The sequence below is a fragment of the Schistocerca nitens genome, chromosome 2 (genome assembly GCF_023898315.1).
Source record: "Schistocerca nitens isolate TAMUIC-IGC-003100 chromosome 2, iqSchNite1.1, whole genome shotgun sequence".
Classification (NCBI taxonomy): domain Eukaryota; kingdom Metazoa; phylum Arthropoda; class Insecta; order Orthoptera; family Acrididae; genus Schistocerca; species Schistocerca nitens.
This window is the reverse complement of record NC_064615.1, coordinates 186,906,700-186,928,931: the sequence shown is the minus strand read 5'-3', so window position 1 is coordinate 186,928,931 and position 22,232 is coordinate 186,906,700. Positions and strand designations below refer to the sequence as shown.

At 41.5% G+C, this 22,232-nt stretch overlaps 1 non-coding gene across 1 annotated transcript; it reads right to left on the bottom strand.

Moving 5' to 3' along the window:
* Positions 1–10,198: 10,198 nt before the first annotated feature.
* On the bottom strand, positions 10,199–10,271 carry Trnaa-cgc (transfer RNA alanine (anticodon CGC)). The gene has a single exon. It is a non-coding gene; the product is annotated as a tRNA-Ala (tRNA).
* Between the last annotated feature and the right edge of the window lie 11,961 nt (positions 10,272–22,232).

Genomic DNA, 22,232 nt, shown 5'->3' with positions numbered 1-22,232 from the left:
AGCCTACAGTGAAGATCCCTAGCTCCTTAAATAAGTGTCTTCAGGATGATCTTGGATGAGCTCCAGCAATTATTCTGATTACACGCTTTTGTGCAATGAACGCACTTTTACTCAATGATGAGTTACCCCAGAATATGATGGCATACGAAAGCAGAGAATGAAAATAGGTGTGGTTCAAATGGCTCTGAGCACTATGGGACTCAACAGCTTAGGTCATAAGTCCCCTAGAACTTAGAACTACTTAAACCTAACTAACCTAAGGACATCACACACACCCATGCCCGAGGCAGGATTCGAACCTGCGACCGTAGCAGTCCCGCGGTTCCGGAAAATAGGTGTGGTAAGCTAATTTACTGAGATGTATACCGCCAAAATTTGCAATGACCCTAATAGCATAGAAGCTGAACTCAAACATTTCAGCAGATCCTCAGTGTATTTTTTCCAGTTCAACCCCTCGTCAATGCAAACACCTAAAAATTTTGAATATTCTACTTTAGATACCGATTTCTGATCGAAGTCTATATTTATTAATGGTGTCATTCCATTTACTGTGTGGAACTGTATATACTGTGTTTTGTCAGAGTTCAGCGCCCCCTGTCAACACTGACTTACCAGCCGCCCATCCCTGATCGCGCCCAGTTCGGTCGTAGACGTCGAGACCATCAGTACTGAGTAATACGAGGACGATACTCAGCCTTCGTTCTGCGAGTAGTAATAATTTGAACAAGTAATTTCATGTAGGAGACACAGGAAGCACATCAAGCCACCTCATAACGAGAAGCTACGTTTCTTTCCTTTTTAGAAATCAAGTGTTCTTTTAATTTGCAAGTTTTGGATTCCTGCCAGCAGCCGTTGCAGATTCTCTCCTTCCTTCTTTGTGTCGGCGCTGAATGCCACAGTAGCCGACACAACATTTGCGATGTTCACATTAGAATAATTCCTAAAGTACTAGCACTAGGTTCCTGCAACAAACACCATTGACATTCTCATTTACGCTACTTTTAGGATTTTACTGTCAATAGGCACTGTGCCAGTTAAAAATTTGTAACTGTTGTCAAAAACTGCACTTCCGTCAACGTCTCAAAATCTGTGTATTGGCTGCAAATACGTGCCCTTCCCTACAATTCAGTTCTGTGAAAACCATGTACGAGGGAAATCCCAAAAGTAAGGTCCCCTATTTTTTTTATAAGTACATAGACCTGTTTATTTCTACAATGGTTTACATCACTTTACAGCTTGAACATTTAGCTACTTTTCGACATAATCACCATTTCTGTCGATGCATTTTTGTAGACGCTGTGTTCATTTCTACAATGGTTTACATCAGTTTACAGCTTGAACATTTAGCTATTTTTCGACATAATCACCATTTCTGTCGATGCATTTTTGTGGACGCTGTGGCAGTTTTTGTATGCCCATGTCATACCAGCTCGCCGCCATTCTGCTCAGAAAGTTATGAACTGGCGTGATTGTTGCTTGGTCTCAGGTGTAAATTGGTATGCCTAGGTTTCGTCACCCGTGACAATTGAGTCCAGAATTTTGTCCTGCTCGGCTGCAAGGCGGGGAAGAAATGCACGAGAAGCATCAACTCGTGGCCGCATGTGGTCCTCAGTCAGCATGCGTGGCACCCATCTTGCGCACACCTTCCGGTAGTTCAATGTTTCTGTTAAAATTCTGTGAGCGGTGCTTCGGGAAACCTCAGGAACCAACGTGCAGAGATCATCCAGGGTGGCCCGCCGATCTTCACGCATGCTTTGCTCAACCTTCAACACTATCTCCTCAGAAATTGACGGTCTCCCGCTCCTTTGTTCGTCGTGAATTTCGGTCCGACCAGCTGCAAACTCTCTACATCACTTATGAACAATTTTGACATCCATGCACGACCCACCATACACTTCCGTCAGTCGGCGATGGATTTCAATCGGCGCAGTGCCCTTTGCGTTCAAACACCGAATAACTGCGCGCAGTTCGCACTTGGCGGTAACATCCAACGGGGACTCCATTCTCAACGGCTGTCAAGCCAAGACTGAGCGCCTCAGCGCGGCGTGCGCATGTTTACACACAGCGCGTGAAGCACTCTTGATAACAGTGTGACCAACTGCCACACAAACAGAGTTCTGTACTTATTAAAAAAGTAGGAGACCTTACTTTTGCGGCTACCCTCTTATCAGTAGCGCCTTTCATGTCTGAAAAATTTGCAGTGCAAGTGTTAGGTGATTCACCTGTATATATAAATGTATACACAAGAAGTAAACTCCGTCCGAACATGCCTTGAAGGCCCAACGGCACTGACCACCGCCGTGTCATCCTCAGCTCAAAGGCGCCACTGGACGCGGATATGGAGGGCACGTTGTCAGTAAACTGCTGTCCTGGCCGTTGTCAGTCTTCGTGACTAGAGCCGCTACTTCCCCATCAAGCAGCTCCTCAATTGGCCTCCCAAGGGCTGAGTGCACCCCACTTGCCAACAGCGCTCGACAGACTGGACACTCGCCCATCCAAATGATGACAGCGCTTAACCTCGGTGATCTGACGGGAACCGGTGTGATCACTGCGGCAAGGCCACAAATATATGCACTGCTGGAAAAAATTACTACACCTGGAAAAACGACGTCGATTTTGATCTGACGACGGTATGTGCCACCTGGGGTATAATAGATGAGCTGATAATGGTTTCAACGTCATCTGCCAAAGGATAGCGTAGTAGCATCTGCGTCTACCCTTTAAGGGGGGTAGGACGTCAAACGGGACGACTTGGAGCAGGAGAGGCACCACAGGACATTTTAATTTCCACTGTCTATACTTTTTCAAATAAATTCATAAAACTTTAACAGCACGACCACGAAGGATTCAGGATTCATACTCGTAGCAGTGGGAGCTCAAAAACGTAACAAAACACTTTTTTTTTACATGTGAAATTTCATCATTTTTTCACTTACTACTGGCTGCATTTGTTGTTATAGGTACACTTTTCTTCCTAAGTAAGAGAGATTCTTCGATGACTTTTGCACAGCATACAAACCATAGTTGCAGGTGTTTGAAACTCTAGAAGTTATTTAATTTATGAAAAAATGAATGAATTGTTACATTTTAAACTTCACGTTTAGAAACAATTCAAGTTTTATAGTTAATTATCTCAATTTTTTCCACAATTTTTAATAGATTTGGAAAATTCTAGAGTTTCACATACCTGTAACTACTGTTTGTATGCTATGAAAAATTCATCGAAGAATCTCTCTTACTTAGGAAGAAAAGTGTACCTATAACAACAAATGCAGCCAGTAATAAGTGAAAAAATGATGAAATTTCACATGTAAAAAAAGGTATTTTGCTACGTTTTTGAACTTCCACTGAGATGAGTGTGAGTCCTCAATCCTTCCTGCTCATGGTGACAACGTTTTATGAATTTATGAATTTATTTGTAAAAGTATAGACAGTAGAAATTGTCCTTTGGTGACTCTCCTGCTCCAAGTCGGCCCGTTTGACGTCCTACCCCCCCCCCCCCCCCGCCCCCTTAATAGGGAATGTTCACAGCCAGGAAGGCTCAATGCGGTGCAAACGCGTGACGCAGGTAGGCAACTATGCCACAGAGATGCACTCGTGCTTCCCACAGCCAACGTAGCAAGTTTGAAAGAGATCAAATTGTGACATTTCGGAGACTTGTCACACAAGTTTGATGTGCTACGTCAGTTGTGCAGTGATGCTGGGCTGGTACCAGTGGTCACGTGAACATTCTCACACCTATAGACAAGTTTCTGGGCGTCCACGCAACACTGTGACGGTACGTCACATAAATATTGACATTTTTACCGGTTGTAAACCGTAGTTAACGTATTTTATGAATATAATTAGTATAAAAGATACAGTTAATGTTCTTGAAACAACTTATATGCAGCGATAATTTAAGAGTAACATCTTTATTTAAAACATGTCTATGAAAATAAAAAAGGATCGTAGATAGACGCGATTGTATGGCCGAGGAGGAAGGACGTACTTTATGGTACTCACACTGTTTTGTTTCGCGATACGGAAGGCAGCCATTGAGCGGCTACACATATTTTATGTAAGTTATTCGGTATTCTGCTAAAATAAACTAATTATTGTTATCACAAAATTAATTTCTTTGTAATAGTTGTCACCTCAAATGGCCGCAGCGGCTAGTTATTTTTAATAAGCATTTTTTTCAGTAATTTGCGCTGCGAGAAGCTCATCTTCCGATGCAGCCTCTGGTCGCCCATTACGCGCCGAAGTATTAATTTATTTTTCTAAGTGTTAACAGTAACTGTAAATGCGAGAGATTTCGTTGTAAGAACCTTTGTAAATTGCAACATATATTTAATTTATGTAAAAGTTCATTTTTTAAATTATACAGATTCCATGCGTTCAGTAAGTTTTATCTTGGCCGCTCCACGGCAACAATCGAAATTCTCTCGAGCCTAGCTTTGCAACCAATAAATAGAAATTAACAAAATTACATTCAGTTCAGTTAACGGCAACTATATTTTAGTCACCACGTTCAAAATCTAAACATGCTCGTAAGTAAAAGTGATAAGAAAAGATAATACCCCTGAGAGAAAGAATCATGCTCTAACAAAAGAAAAAAAATATATATGTATAACGTAACAAATGGCAACGTAACACTTGTCACACAAGTTGGATGTGCTACGTCAGTTGTGCAGTGATGCTGGGCTGGTATAAGTGGTCACGTGAACATTTTCACAGCTATAGACAAGTTTCTAGGCGTCCACGCAGCACAGGCACCCGCCAGGATCGTGTTATTGTAAGGGCAGCAGTAGCAGATCCTGTTTCGAACTGGTTATTAGCTGTGGGACTAAGGGCATGCATACATCTAGCCCGTCTTCCATTTACGCCACAGCACCGACGTGCACGGCTCGACTGGTACCATCAGAGGATCACTTGGAAGATGGAATGGCGCGCCGTCGTCTTCAGCGGCGAAAGAAGATTCTCCCACATGCAAGTGGTGATCGTCTGCGCGTACAACGTAGACCTGGTGAACACTATCTGGTAGGATGCATTCGTCCAAGATACACTCCCCCCATCCCAGGTCTTATGACCTGGGATGCGATAAACTACAACTCTCGTTCACCTTTGGTGTTTCTGGAGCAGATGCTAATGACCACTCGGTACGTGCAGGATGTTGGTAGACCATTCTTTTACCATTCTTGCAACAGGAAGAATGAGCCCTGCTGCGGCTCGCGTTGTTGCCATTGCTAGATCGGCATCGTTTAGTTAGTATGATTACGGTTGTCGTCTTCTTCTTGTGTTCTACATCTACACCTACATTTCTACTCCGCAAGCCACCCAACGGTGTGTGGCGGAGGGCACTTTACGTGCCACTGTCTTCACCTCCCTTTCCTGTTCCAGTCGCGTATGATTCGCGGGAATAACGACTGCCGGAAAGCCTCCGTGCGCGCTCGAATCTCTCTAATTTTACATTCGTGATCTCCTCGGGAGGTATAAGTAGGGGGAAGCAATATATTCGATACCTCATCCAGAAACACACCCTCTCGAAACCTGGCCAGCAAGCTACACCGCGATGCAGAGCGCCTCTCTTGCAGAGTCTGCCACTTGAGTTTGCTAAACATCTCCGTAACGCTATCACGGTTACCAAATAACCCTGTGACGAAACGCGCCGCACTTCTTTGGATTTTCTCTATCTCCTGAGTCAACCCGATCTGGTACGGATCCCACACTGATGAGCAATACTAAAGTATAGGTCGAACGAGTGTTTTGTAAGCCACCTCCTTTGTTGATGGACTACATTTTCTAAGGACTCTCCCAATGAATCTCAACCTGGCACTCGCCTTACCAACAATTAATTTTATATGATCATTCCACTTCAAATCGTTCCGTACGCATACTCCCAGATATTTTACGGAAGTAACTCTACCAAAAGGATCCTTCTTTCTATGTATTCGCAATACATTACATTTGTCTATGTTAAGGGTCAGTTGCCACTCCCTGCACCAAGTGCCTATCCGCTGCAGATCTTCCTGCATTTCGCTACAATTTTCTAATGCTGCAACTTCTGTGTATACTACAGCATCATCCGCAAAAAGCCGCATGGAACTTCCGACACTATCTACTAGGTCATTTATATATATTGTGAAAAGCAATGGTCCCATAACACTCCCCTGTGGCACGCCAGAGATTACTTTAAGGTCTGTAGACGTCTCTCCATTGAGAACAACATGCTGTGTTCTGTTTGCTAAAAACTCTTCAATCCAGCCACACAGCTGGTCTGATATTCCGTAGGCTCTTACTTTGTTTATCAGGCGACAGTGCGGAACTGTATCGAACGCCTTCCGGAAGTCAAGGAAAATAGCATCTACCTGGGAGCCTGTATCTAATAAATTTCTGGGTCTCACGAACAAATAAAGCGCGTTGGGTCTCACAGGATCGCTGTTTCCGGAATCCATGTTGATTCCTACAGAGTAGATTCTGGGTTTCCAGGAACAACATGATACGCGAGCAAAAAACATCCCTCTCCCTTGGTTTGGTTAGCTTTGTTTTTTCAAATAAATATTTTAATGACTGTAATTTCAAGCTTGAAGATGTTTAACTGATTCTTAAAAGGATTGCTAGTCAGGCGTTCTTTGGCGCCGCTCCGTTTGCAAAAGTTGTCTTTCCGCTAGTGGCAGCAGCGGTGGTTATCGATATCTAGTAACGGTGGTACTATCTTTGGGCCGACGTTGTGGTGTTTCCGTGTCGTGTGAGTCGGCAGTTCGGTTGGGGACAGACGAGCAGCCAGGTCCAAGCGAGAGCATCCCAGGACCACTGGCGGCACCCATGCACTGCCGGATGGAAGGGCTGTAGGCGGGAGGGGTACAACCACGTTGTCAACCGGACCCAGGAAGTTGAGTGGGCCTTAATTCAAGTAGTGAAACTCCACCATTGTGAGATCTCGCCATTTGCTTGCATGTTGCTGCTCGCACTGTTGCCGAGACGAAGAGCAGCGAGTGGAGCGTTTGGGGAAGGCGAACCTAATTAGCCTTCCTCCACTTCTTATTATTAATTGTTGCATTGATGAAGTTCAACCAGTGGTATTTTTCCTGTCTAGAGGCCGCTAACGCCCCAGTTACCTGCCCTGGAGCTTAGTGTATGCTACGGCAGTGTACTTTTCCCCGCCTTGCCGCTGCTGTCCGGTAAGGCATGTAGTTCGACCACTTCCTTGATTTGTGGGACGGGTGTTTTTTTTTTTTTCTTCCCTACTCTGATAGTAGTGGTTCCTTTCTGCTTCCGGATGCTCTAAACACCGGAGTTTGAAAATGTAGTGTTGACCGCCGGTTCCGGCTTGGGTGTGTTATTTCATCGTTGCATTGGTCATCGCACGTTAGGTAGACTCGGCAAATGATTATTGATCATGCGTTTAAACTGCCACTAGTCTGAGTTACCATCTCGTGAAGTGAATACAACACTTGGCTGCCTGTCTCATCGCTTGCGAAGTTTTGAGGGACTTTCCAGGTCGATCCTTGGAGCAACATCTGCGCCCCTCCCCTCCTCCCCCTTTGTTTGGTCAGATTTGATGATTGTTTTTTCTAAAAAATATTTTAATGACTGTAATTTCAAGTTTGAAGATGTTTAACTGGTTCTTAAAAGGTTTTCTAGTCAGGACTTCAGCCGTGAAACAGTTTTTAAATTATGACTATTGGGGCCTTCAGCCGAGAAATAGTTGAATTTGTTGTCATTAAAGCCTTAAGCCGTTAGTGTTACTTGTCTTACAATTTTAATTAGACAATTGTATTCTAGCAGTGAGATTTTGATAATTATTCTTTAAAAATATTTTAATAACTGTAATTGCAAGTTGAAGAACTTAACTGGTTCTTGAAACATTGCTATTCAGGCCTTCAGCCGTGAAACAGTTTTTACATTACTACTATTGGGGACTTCAGCCGAGAAATAGTTTGAATTTGTCGTCATTAAGGCCTTCAGCCGTGGAACACTTATTAATTTGCTGTCGCCTTTTATTGTTGTTGTTTCCAAATAATGTGTACGTGATTGAAAAATAAACTAACCAACCGTAATTGATTACGGCCCCGTATAATCGCAACCCAGGTCTCAAAGAACATGTGTTGTTCCAACAGGCCAATGATCGCCCACACGCCAACTCATCGTGCGCTGAAGACGTGCAGCGACTTCCCTGGCAATACGACCTCTGGATCTGTCTCCAGTCGAGCACATGTGGGATATGATGGGACGACAAGTAACTCGTGCGACTCGTCAGACAACAACTCCTACAGAAGTACGTGAACAGGTTCCACAGGGGTGGAATGACGTATGCCAGGACAGTATTCGCCATCGGTACGATCGGCTGGATCCCAGAGTCAGCGCCTGCAATGCCACCTGTGCAAGCTACACTACGTACTAATAAGGGTGTTTCAGCATGAGTCGATACTTGGTTCCTCAGAACCGTTTGTTCTATTGATCTGTAAGTGTAATCGTTTCATGTGCTCCATATGCACTACTGCAAGAATAAATCTTGAGTGAATTGGAAAACTCTGAAAGGAAGTACTATTTTTGAAACGCCCGCTAAATTACGCAGGGCTAACAGGTAATTAGGATTGTGGAAAGGGCCAAGGGAGTTGCGGTCGGATTCATTTCACAGTGGTTCTTTATTATCATTTAGTTCACAAATACACCTTTGAAAGAATTGAATTTGCTTCGCGGCTTAAGGCCTCCAAACAGATGCTTTAGAATAAGTTCAATTTTAAAAAGACATGACACACAGTTAAATTTACGAATAAGATAAATCGTATACATATATGAGATGAGCATGCGGAGCGGCTGAAGGCGGCCGGATTAAATCCTCAAAATTTCAAATATATTATGATGATTACTGAAGGCAGAAGGCCACAATGTTTTAAGATGTTAACAGGGCTGATGGCCCACAAGGTGCACAGAAAGAGATAAACAAACGCAATAAGAAGGCTGAAGGCCGCGAAGTTAAATTCTGCAATTTAAGGATATATACCAACGGCGGAAGGCCCACAATAACTTGTTAAATCTTTCAGAGGAAATTACAATAACCTTTCAAGAGCAGAAGGCGATGATGTTTGCACTTGAAGGAAACACTGAGAATATGTTTCCAGGGCTGAAGGCCCACAACTAACCTTGCCAAATTAAAAATATAAAACACAGTTAAATTACAACAACATTAACACTGCCAAAAGGATAATTAAGAGAACGGCACTCAGGAGCCTCCAGCGGATCGGTCTGCCGTCGTTCACTTAGGCGAGACAGGTGGTGAGTCAAACTACACTTAATTCGTGCGAACCCAACCAAGGGACAGTCAGGGACCGACTGACCAATCGCTTGTTGCCACGACGGAGTACACGAGAATTCAAGGCCCCCAAAAAACTACAAGTATCACTATCCCAAAACAAACGCGTATGCGAATTGAGCTGCCAAAACTACACACCATGTTGGGCAGCAACAACAGGTGAGGAAAAGACACTGCCTAAAAACTAAGTCAGCGGCCAGGACAGGTAACCAGAACACTAACGGCCACAAGGCAGAAAATTCCGCTGGTGCACTTGACTACGGATAAACGAATTTGATCAATTCCACCTGACTGCGGCTGTCTCGAACACTTCACCCGTTGTTGCTCACAGGAAAACCTCCACAACACCAACGCCGAAACCAACAACGTAATGCTCAAAACCACTCAACCTTCACGTCCTGGGTCGGAGAGCGACGATTCTGGTGCCGATCGGACAGCTCCAGACAGACTCCGACACTGCGCAGAGACCGCCAGCGGCCCAGTCGACTACGCCGCACGGAGATGTCCTCGGACTAACCGACCGACCAACAATCCACCAAAAGTCAGGCCCAGCTTAAGTGATGCGTGGCGGCAACGGTCGGGCGGGCGATGTCCAGGCAGAGCTCACTGCTGCTGCAAGCCGGCAACTGGCTGGCCCGGGCTGCCCACCAGACGCGTTGCAACTGACTGCCAGGGCCCAACTCACGACCCGAACTGCCGCCGTGAACTCTCCTCCTCGCACGTTCCGGTGGTGGTGGTGGTTAGTGTTTAACGTCCCGTCGACAACGAGGTCATTAGAGACGGAGCGCAAGCTCGGGTTACGGAAGGATTGGGAAGGAAATCGGCCGTGCCCTTTCAAAGGAACCATCCCGGCATGTGCCTGAAACGATTTAGGGAAATCACGGAAAACCTAAATCAGGATGGCGGGAGACGGGATTGAACCGTCGTCCTCCCGAATGCGAGTCCAGTGTGCTAACCACTGCGCCACCTCGCTCGGTGACTGCGTTCCGGCAGCGTATAAGGTGGCGACCACCAATTATCATTTCTTCCAGTGCAGTTGTACACCACGCCCTAGCTCTTTGGGAATCAGGGACTGCGAGTAACGGGTTCATGGGTAGATGTCGATAGGTCAGTAGTGAGCAACAGGCTGGGAATTTAGTGCGGCAAGGGAGCATGCTCGAATGGCCGAGGCGGGACATCCGGGTTCGAGTCCCAGTTCAGCACAAATTTTCGCCTGTTACCACTGATAGATACATTTCAATGTCCAAATTCGGCTAACGCCATTTAAGACGTTTGAACAGTTCCGGAAATACTTTAGGTGAACGACTTAGCTGAATCTTTCGTAAATCATTGACCCTCTTCCCGATCTTAGAAATACAACATTTCCTCCATTTCTGCCTCATTCTTCCTACTCTGATTCTGTAGAAGCTGATCACAACACTTCTGTATTTCAGTTGCCTACACCCAGAAGTTTGGGCTTTAATGTTTTTGTTAAAGCGTCCTACATTTCATTTGTGACATTCTCAAATTTTCCTTGATTTGCCGATATCTAAAATCTCTGACTGTTTCTGAAACTTCTGTTTTCAATTTCCCAAAAAAATTTGTAATCTATAACTTAATCTAAATGTTTTCTTTCCTATGGCAACTTCCCACTACTGTTTAAATGGTTCAAATGGCTCTGAACACTATGGGACTTAACTTCTAAGGTCATCAGTCCCCTAGAACTTAGAACTACTTAAGCCTAACTAACCTAAGGACGTCACACACATCCATGCCCGAGGCAGGATTCGAACCTGCGACCGTAGCGCTAGCGCGGTTCCAGACTGTAGCGCCTAGAACCGCTCGGCCACTATGGCCGGCACTGTTTAAATTCCTCCACTTGAAAGCTGGCTACACTGAGCCACAGCGCCAGAGATCGCTAGAGAGCATTGTTCCGCCGCCTCCACTGGCAGTGATTATTGAGATGTCGTGTGGGCAGTGCTTGTCGAGGACTCGTAGTAGTCAGTTCGTGTTCAGATGTGCTAGTAGAGAGTGCTTGCTGAGATGTGATACTGAAAAGTTCTTGTTGAGATGTGGTAATAGCGAGTCGGTGTGGAGATATATTGTAATGATTAGAGTGATTTTGGTCAATATATGAAGGTAACGAAACTTGATTTATTTTTCATTATTTCCATGTTTTAAATAATGCGTCATTACAGGTTCAGTCAACAAAGCATCTGGCTTGTGTTCTTGTATTAGAGTGTAATCCTGGTTTTCTTGCGCAATTGTAGTATTTCTATTTTCTTTAATTAATTCAGTATAAATGATATTTAAAATTTCTTGTGTTGTTGAAGAAGAACCATGCCAGATGCGTACGTTGAGTCATACTTCCACACACAGAACAGTTATACTTGTGCTTTGGTTTCGTAGGTTTTATAGTTGCTGGGGACTTAATTAATTAATTGTGTTAATGAAAATTTCCATTTCATTCTTTGTTATTGTTCTATGCAGTCAGATAGCGTAATAATACTACTCAGGGCCAACCGTTACGAGACTTCGTAACCGAACAGACAGCTACTGAATCAAAAAATTAAAATTATTTTCATTATATATTAATTAAGCCTCCATGCACGTGGCGACCCTGCCTATCACTGATCACACTGTTCATCAGAGTTTATAAGCAGAAATTAAACATGTCCTAGTGGCACCAATCATGTAGAAAAGGTACAAGTAACAGTCCATAATTTTTACAATCACTGATCACACAGTTCATCAGCAGAAATTAAACATGACTAAATGTCACACATCATGTTGAAAAGTGCAGCACCATCACTAATCAGACAGTTCAGGCATGAACAATAGTTTGAATACACATACAATGCTTTTACACTAAACATACAAATCATAACAAACACACAAATGATATCAGATAATTGTCCTATTAACTATTACAATACACAAATACCAGTAAACCTATAACATTGATGGGTGTCAGTGCAAGCCACTACCAACAAATAAAATAATATTTAGGAGATAGGTGGGTAGGATTAGGAAAGGAAAACACACACAAAACACACTCACTCATCTTTCATCCACATTAAGTACTACTGTGTAATTGAATAGTGTTAACTGTGTAAATGTAACTCTGTCCAAGATTTGATGTTCATCATGTGTACCAAGTAGTAGTGGCAGCAATGTATAACAGTCAATAATAGTTAAGTCAACGTCATAGTCATCATGTCTAGACCAATGTTTGCCAAGCCAGATCAAAATGTACGGTTGCTGAACAACTGTCAGTGAGCCAAGATATGCACATGCTTCCTCTCTCAAAAAAAAGTATATACTGCTTAGTGATTTGACAAAGTGTGTGTGTAGACAATCTTCCTTCTACTTGCGTGTTCTAGTCTGCCATCTTCATCCTCCTTGTTCCATATGGACCAACAAAAAAAAATGCTCCTCACTTACTTTACCTCTTATCCACCAAAACTCCAATAATCATCAGCATAATCTCAATACTTCACTAATACCTCTTCAATACGTCGATACATATAAACCTTATCATCAATATCATTTACCTTACCTCTTGTCCACGAAAACTCCAATAATCATCACTTAATCTTAATACTTCAATAATACCTCTTCACTACGTCGATATATATAAACCTCAGCACCAATATCATTTCACTTCCATAACAACTCTTTCCTCTAGTCAGTCTCCTCGAACAAGTACAGACAAAATCCTAGTGCAACTTCAATTCATCATCCCATACAATCCGAAGACACAGTGTCTACACACAACCTCTGTGTAATCCATCTGACCCAAATTTTCTACTCATTATAAATTATAAGATACATTTTGGTTCCTTGTCCATCATTAAATAAAAGAAATGCATACATGACCTCTAACAGACTTAGTTCGAATAACTCTCAGTAATTAAGTACGATTACGGAGTGTGAATGATCATAATATTTCACAGTGTGTACACCACTTCAAGAATCATAGCAGAAGCAAACATGTGGAGTATTTTTTGTGTCAAGTGTCACTTCCTATTTCAATTGCACACGAAAAATGCAGTGTAATAACTGTCAATGGTCTAAACCTAGTTTTGGTATGTCATGTCGTTAGCTTCCTTCCTATTAGCATAAATTTATACAGCTTCCATAAAACCTCAGCTCATGTGACTTCTATGAAGTTTCTTGTACTCATGTCGTTCGTCGAATTATAGCAGTTCATTTTCTTATCTTAAAAATATAAGGCACTGAGCATAAGCAAAACATGCAATAGCGAGTAAATATACCAGTAGAGAACTGAATGTCAACAAGTGGATGCAGCACAATTCCTACAACGAGGCTCTGCCAAGCGAACAATCTATAATTAATACCACAGTGTAACCTAAACTCTATATTTGTACACAGTATATCAGCATTTCTATATACTAAATTGAAGAGTAGTTATGACAACAAAACAGAAATGTGTAAATATGCAATCCATACAAAAAGCAGCAAACATATATCTTACGTAATAAACAAGTCATTAGCATCATATCAGCATAAGCAAATAAATGTTCGTATGTAATCTTAATAAGTAAACATGAAGGCGCAAGCAGATAAATCACAAAGTGTAACCTACATACATAACAGCACAACTAATAGGGTGACAATTATAATTTAAATAAATAAGCACAGCAGGCACATAATAAAAAATATGACATCAGTGAAAAAGCAGTGCAGCCAAGCAATGCATAATATATACAAATAACAACCCTGTTCATTAGTCAATCATTGTCAAAATCAGTTAATGTGCGCAAGCACGTCGCTTCACTAGTAAATTCATAGAACATGAAATTTAGCACAAAGTATGAATCACGTAATCGCGAGCAGCAAATTACGTCTAAAGTACGTACCTAAATGGAAATATGTTACCTGAAAAATAAACTCAATTAATCGTTACCTTTTTGGTTTTTTTTACTCCTTTTTTTTTTTTTTTTGAAATTACATTCTTCCTGAAATTTTCTCCATAGCAAGTCCTCTTAACGTTGGACACACACAGAATTTACCTGAAGGTCTTAAATACTTTATACAACCGTATCCTGAAAAATACTGAACGTTAATAACAGAATTTATAAAGTCACCATAGCTTTATACTGAATTTAATCCGAGAAATTAGACTGCATATTTGTTTACGTCTGTCAGTGCATTCGCACTGAGCGCTCGATCAGCTGTAGGCGCGTGACGTAGGAAGCGATTGTTTGCGGTCAACGACTGCCTTGTGCGGCGCGCCGACTTGACTGTTGCTTTGAGTATGTGCCGCCGCCGGAACACGGCGCGGTATCCTTGTATTCTCTGCATGTTTACATGTAGCTGTTAGTTTCTCTAAAGTATGTCATTCCACAAAAATTTTTACGTTCGATATATGATGTATTCCCTTAGAGCGCCGAGATTTAAGAGTTTCTACTTCAACAGTGTTATCATGAATAATTTTGCGAACTCCATATGGACCGTTATAAAGCAGAAAAAATTTGCGACACAAGCCTTTTCCTTTGTGAGACAAACGGTGAGACTTAATTAATACCTTTTGACCAACTGACAAGATTTTTAAACGACCAGGACGTTTCGCTGATTTCTCTCTTCTAGCAGCCGCAGATGCAATATTTCGTAGAGCCAGGCTGACAACTTCAGAATGCCGCAGTTTCCGTGAAGGCGGAAAAGGAACGATTTCAGAAATGCGATTTGTTGGTACTTTATTTTTTAATATCAATAGAGGCGGTAAAGAAGTTGAGTCATTAGGAAGTTCATTCAGAATGTTTTGAAAAATATGAAGATACTGATCCCAAGTTCTGTGATTCTGATGACAATAAAGACGGCACAATTTATTGATTTCCTTCATCCATCTCTCTGAAGCATTAGATTGAGGGTGAAAAAGTGAAATAAAAATTGGTTTAATCTTACGACGCCGTAGAGTACGAAGCCAAATTTTAGAGCGAAACTGTGATCCATTATCTGATATAACCTTATCAACATGACCAACTTCTTTAAGAAAATGTTTGATGAAAGCATTAGATACTGAACGAGCTGTTGCTTTGCGTAAAGGTGTAAAACACACATATTTTGATGTCAATTCTACTGCTACGAAAATGTACGCAAAACCATTAGTAGAACGAACCACTGGACCGAACAAATCAACTGCAGCCATCTCCTTTAATTTCGCTGGAATGATAGGAAACAACGGTGCTCTGTGAGAAATAGTGGCGGCTTAGCCTTTGACATAATTTGCATTTGGCAAGAACAGATCGAATACGTTTTTCCATATTACTGAAGTAACAATTTTCTCGTAATTTATGAAAGCATTTTCTGGGACCAAGTGTGCATAACTGAAATGTGAAAACGAGGTGTGGCCAAATCATCCAATCTAACAAAGCGTCTAAGAAAATTACAGACACCAAGGATACTACGAACATCACGTTTTGTGGTAGGAACAGCATAATTACGAATAGCGTCTAGTTTCTGTGGATCAGGAAGAATACCTTCTGTAGAAATAATGTGACCGAGAAATTTCACCTGAGAACGACCAAATTCAGATTTTTCTAAGTTCACTGTAATGCCAACTCTTGCAAAAATACGTAATAATGAATCCAAAATTTTGTTGTGCTCACTCCAAGAACGTTTAGCAACAAGAATACCGTCAACATATGAAGTAATATTGTCACGAAGATAATCAGGTAAAATTTCATTTAAATTACGAATGAATGCTGCTGAAGGTACAGTAAGTCCAAATAATAATTTCCAAAGTCACTTTTGGGCAAAACAGTCAAATCCGGTTATTCTTTACCTACTGTCTAGATAGATGCATAGTAGAAGAATTGTTTTTTATAGATACAAAGAATAGTGAAAGAGTAGGCAGCGGTGCAGAAAACTAAAAGGGAAATAGCACCACTACAGCTCGGGGCCTTGTGAGCGCTACCGCACATATTCACTTAGTGTAGTGAATCCCCTGAGGACTTTAATAGCTGCACATAATTCCAGTTTGTGACTCAGTGGCAAATCTGGCGGAAGTGCGCACGTAAATCGATCCAACCATGAACATGGACGTATGTCATTTCTAGAATTGCAAAAGATCTTAAATTTCCGAACAGTCAAGAAGTGTTTACAGTCAAAGCTTCCGCCTCGCGGCGACAAAGACCTACCGCGTCTGTCCCAGTTTGAATGTCGATTATTGTCAAGTTCGCGCGCCTGGCGCTCTCTTGTTGCGTCCCGTAAATGAAACAAATTATTTTCTTCAAACCCCTCTGGTATCTGCGATTCTAAATTTCCTTTGCCATCTTTTCCTGCGATTTCGCCTTCAATTTGTTTGACTTGCTTTTTTAATGCCTCAAATTCCCTTTTCACGCGTTCATTAAATTTTCCCTGATTTTCAACATGCTTATTTATGTTCTGATACTCTTCGGTTTCTGCAAATGGCAATGGTGCTGTATCATCTGAATCTCTGTCCCCATGTAAACTAAGATTTGTCAATTTATCTGAAATCTCCTCAACTCTTTCCGATAAGTCACCTATTTTTTTTTCTGTTTATTTACGTCTTCCGTAAGTGTCGCGACTCGGGTTTCAGTGTTGACACATTTGGTAGTTAACTGTTCATATTGTTGTGTTAGATTATTTATTCTGTCATTTGGTACGGATTCCTCGATTCTCTCAAATATTTCTTTCTTATCGTGTGCACGTTGTAAATTTAACTCTGAAAATTTTTGTACTATAACGCGATCTCTTTCTTCCTGTTCTCTATCCTGTTCCCTTTGTCTAATCTCTACTGCAATTAATCTATTATTGTGAGAATTCAAAATCGGTTGTACTTCTTCTCTGATTTCTTTCTTTAACTAATCTTTCATATTTTTGAAACATGTCCCTATTCGTGAGTCTAACCGTGTTGTCATTGCTTTCATCGTGGTTCTAATTGTTCCTATATCTGTTTTAAATTCAGATCGAAACTGCTCCATTGTTCCCATACCAGTTGTAATTATTCCTATTTGTGATCCCTGTGAGTCTAACCGTGTTGCTAAAGTTCCTATCTCTGTTTTAATTGTTTCCATTCGTGCTCCCAAATTTAATATAGCACTCATCAACTGGTCCGTAATAGCCGGTTCGAAATTCTTTTCGCCCCCAACATTTCCCGCGAAACCAACTTCTTTCGTCATGGCTGTAAAGCTATCTGTGTTCGATACTATTTCAGAATCTTCTGTCGTTAATCTCGGATTCTGTGAATTTTCTGATTGAGAAAAATTTTGAAATGGTTCCGGACTATTTTCCCGACTTATTACATTGTTTTCCACTTCATTATCCATCATACTGTTTTCCTCTGTTGGCGAGTTCGCCATGTTAAAAATTTCGTCATTCTCACTATCCATCATTTTCGCCTTTTTCATTGATCGCGTAATCATTTACAAAACATACAAAACTCGTCACTGTACGGAAATTATACACAATGACTCTTTATCTCCAACAATACCATTCACTCGAAATGTTTCCCTCAAACACGATTAACGAACAATTGAAATCTTCCTAACTGCACAAAATTGTCAAACCCGTATACAAGATAACAAAATTAAATTTTGCAAAATAAAATACCATTAGAAGAATGACAATTACCAAATCTACACATGCAAAATAGACTACAATTACTAAACTACAAATTACTACAACAATACTACTGTCTACTATTTTTACAATCAGAAGAATTCCAAGGGACGATCCTGGCAGGGTCGCCACGTGCATGGGGGCTTAATTAATATATAATGAAAATAATTTTAATTTTTTGATTCAGTAGCTGTCTGTTCGGTTACGAAGTCTCGTAACGGTTGGCCCTGGGTAGTATTATTACGCTATCTGACTGCATAGAACAATAACAAAGAATGAAATGGAAATTTTCATTAACACAATTAATTAATTAAGTCCCCAGCAACTATAAAACCTACGAAACCAAAGCACAAGTATAACTGTTCTGTGTGTGGAAGTATGACTCAACGTACGCATCTGGCATGGTTCTTCTTCAACAACACAAGAAATTTTAAATATCATTTATACTGAATTAATTAAAGAAAATAGAAATACTACAATTGCGCAAGAAAACCAGGATTACACTCTAATACAAGAACACAAGCCAGATGCTTTGTTGACTGAACCTGTAATGACGCATTATTTAAAACATGGAAATAATGAAAAATAAATCAAGTTTCGTTACCTTCATATATTGACCAAAATCACTCTAATCATTACAATATATCTCCACACCGACTCGCTATTACCACATCTCAACAAGAACTTTTCAGTATCACATCTCAGCAAGCACTCTCTACTAGCACATCTGAACACGAACTGACTACTACGAGTCCTCGACAAGCACTGCCCACACGACATCTCAATAATCACTGCCAGTGGAGGCGGCGGAACAATGCTCTCTAGCGATCTCTGGCGCTGTGGCTCAGTGTAGCCACCTTTCACACTTTTTGCTTGAATTTTTATCTAGCGTTTCTACCTTTTTGCCCACTTCTTTTGCAGTTCTCTAACGTCTTCTACTGTTTTCTTCTTCCTTCATTTTCACTTAGAGCATTGGGAACAACTTTCTGCTCCCCTTTTTCAGTTACCTCTTTTTTCATACCTTGTTCTGCTTTAATAACTACTCCTTTTTCCACATTTTCAATAGCAGATTCCATTTATTTTTCTCCCACTTTTTCCTTCGTCATAAGTGAAAACTCGCTACACGTTCTATAATACATACTGCAGAACCAAAATGAGCCAAAACGAAATGTACCACTCACTAAACTTCGAAGTTCGAACCCAAAGACTGTGATGTTTCAATAAGATGGCACTGAGAATGATACTCTCCCGCCACGTCATCTATCATACGCAACTAAACCAGATTTAAAAGTCGAATTTTGATACAGTATGTACCTAAATATTTAACTGGGGAACATAATCACATACAATTTAATGATTTTAGACTTGGAAGAATTCGTTTTACTACCAAAGTTACTGTTAAAGTCACGTTCGAATTTAGTAAACAGAGCCACAGAAGAACATAAATTACAGAAATTCTATGATTACCTTTGAAAACAAAAGTCAAACGAATCGTAATATCGCTCAATGGTATCCACAAAAGCAGGTAAGCTCACTCATGGCTTTGAGAATGCTGCAGTATGTCGAGTTCCCGAACATAAACGTAAGCTGCTGTCATCGGACAGTTATTAAATTCAGAATTCCCACTGTGTTTATACCTTGCACCAAACTACAACTTTCGCATCCTCTTGTCTGAGGCATCACCCACTTGGTGGTAATGTTACTCCTTCGTCGTCGTTCTTTGCGTATACGCTGGTGGCAAGCAACTGGCACTATGTAGATCGAAGATCGCATGTTTACGAGGATAATGTTTAATGACATACGGTGCAGTTAACGTTCGCGATATCACAGTCTGGTGATTAACTTTCAAATTTAGAAAACTAAAAAACTAAACCAAATTCCGCCCGAAACAGGCCATGAAGGCCCAAAGGTATCGACCGGCCGTCATGTCATCCTCAGCCCACAAGCGTCTCTCGATGCAGAGATGGAGGGGCATGTGGTCAGCACACCGCTCTCCCAGCCGTATGTCAGTTTACGAGACCGGAGCCGCTACTTCTCAATCAAGTAGCTCCTCAGTTTGCCGCGCAAGGGCTGAGTGCACCCCGCTTGCCAACAGCACTCGGCAGACCGGATGGTTACCCATCCAAATGCTAGCCCAGCCCGACAGCGCTTAACTTGGTGATGTGACGGGAGCCGGTGTTACCACCGAGGCAAGGCCGTTGGTATTTATACAGACAGAAGATGAAATTTAAAAAGCTACTTAATTCCTTTTATAGCGACTGTTAATTTTTTAATGCGGATGAAATATCGTGAATTTTTAAGTGAAAGTTCTTAGCATACGTTAGTTTTTGCAACTCACGCCGCAGCTAACAATTTAGTCCAGCTGATAACGATCACCGTTTACTCGCGCATGCATTCTCATTTCAGTTTGCATCGCTCCAAGAGGTTCACAGCACCATAAACAGTTTAACACCTTCTTTTCGCGATGTCCACGTCAATAGCAAATCTATGCCGTATTCGGAAAGTGAGTGTCCGGCAATATATGGCAAACGTTTTATTCCGACGCAACCCCACCCGTTATTCTCTACGTACACGCTAATTCACTGGAACACTTTCTCTCACTGTTCGACTCTATCTATCGATACGGCTCTCTATCTTGCTCTGGCTGGTCGCTTAGCAGTTCTTTTTTTCCAAATTATATCTATCAGAATTATTATAAAGATTATCATAAAATTAAAATTATTGCATATCCAAAAAAAGAAAATAAACGAGTTAATAGGAAGTCGGTATCATGACATAACAAAAGTAATATATATGCGAGAGAGAATTGTCAGAGCATGTGCTTCGATAAGTGCCGATGTGATAAGGAATACCACTCAGTCCATGATAAGAAGATTGCAGCACTGCATTGATACCAATGGTCATCACTTCGAACACCTTCTGTAAATAGATGTTCATGCCACCTCTGTGACCTTCGTTAACCTTCAAAGACCTTAATGTTACACATCATTGGATTCGTCTCGATAGCCGCTATCAGAAAATAAGTACCAAACTATAGCATCCCACTTTTTAAAAAAATAACAAATAAAAACGTAGTTGACCTTCATATCTCTGATGCGATCCCACCTAGCACCAAAAAACCAACGTCATATTATGGCCCCCATTGTCCTATGCAACTTTTGTCCCACGAACTTTTGAGCTCCTATCATACTTTCTGAGTTATTCTAGGTGGCAATAGTTAATGACTCACTCTGTATACGCAAGCTTCGGAGTCAATTTTTGTTTTCTGGGTTATGAATTTCAAAATGAGGGGCAATGCAAAACTTTTGTTGATGTGTGTATATGCGGCTGATATGATAAAAGAGAAAAATGACGAGGAAAATACAGGGCCATAATAGAGGGGCTGAGAGGTGGATGCGACACATAGGGAAGAATGAGGACAGTCACATGAGAAATCAAACTAAAAAGGGCAAGATTTACAAGACAAATATACAAGATGAATATGGATCGACTGAGAATGGTATCTGGTGGGTTGTTGAACTCAGGAAGAATTGGTCGGAATTTGGAATCAAGACGGAAGGGAAAGGAAACTGGAGAAGCAAGTACACGTCCGCCAACATCTCAGAGGTCAACAGCAGAGAAGGATACAGGAAAAAAATAGAGAGTCTGACAAGAGGAGAGGATACTGAAGACTACCGAAAAAGAACACAAGAGAGGAAAGGAAAGGGTGGAGACGTTCTGTGAGCTAAAGAAGAAAACGCAGCCAATGAATGGGCTATTTGTGGTCCTACAAAGGCTGTAACGAAAGAAGAAGGAGGTTGTAATACATGGACAACTCTGGAGGTAGCCTATAGTCTGCAGTGGAGGTCAAATGGATGATGACAATAATGATGTGATGGTGATATGATGCTGATGAAGCTGCCGTGGGGAGATGATATGTTATTGTTGTTGTTGTTAATGATGATGATGATGATGATGTAGCTGACTATGATATGAAGATGGTGGTGATATCTACATCTACAACCTTATTCCACAAACCACCTGACGGTGTGTGGCGGAGGGTACCTTGAGTACCTCTATCGGTTCTCCCTTCTATTCCAGTCTCATGCTGTTCGTGGAAAGAAAGATTGTCGGTATGCTTCTGTGTGGGCTTTAATCCCTCTGATTTTATCCTCGTGGTCTCTTCGCGAGATATACATAGGAGGGAGCAATACACTGCTTGACTCCTCGGTGAAGGTATGTTCTCGAAACTTCAACAAAAGCTCGTACCGAGCTACTGAGCGTCTCTCTTGCAGAGTCTTCCACTGGAGTTTATCTATCATCTCCGTAACGCTTTCGCAATTACTAAATGATCCTGTAACGAAGCGCG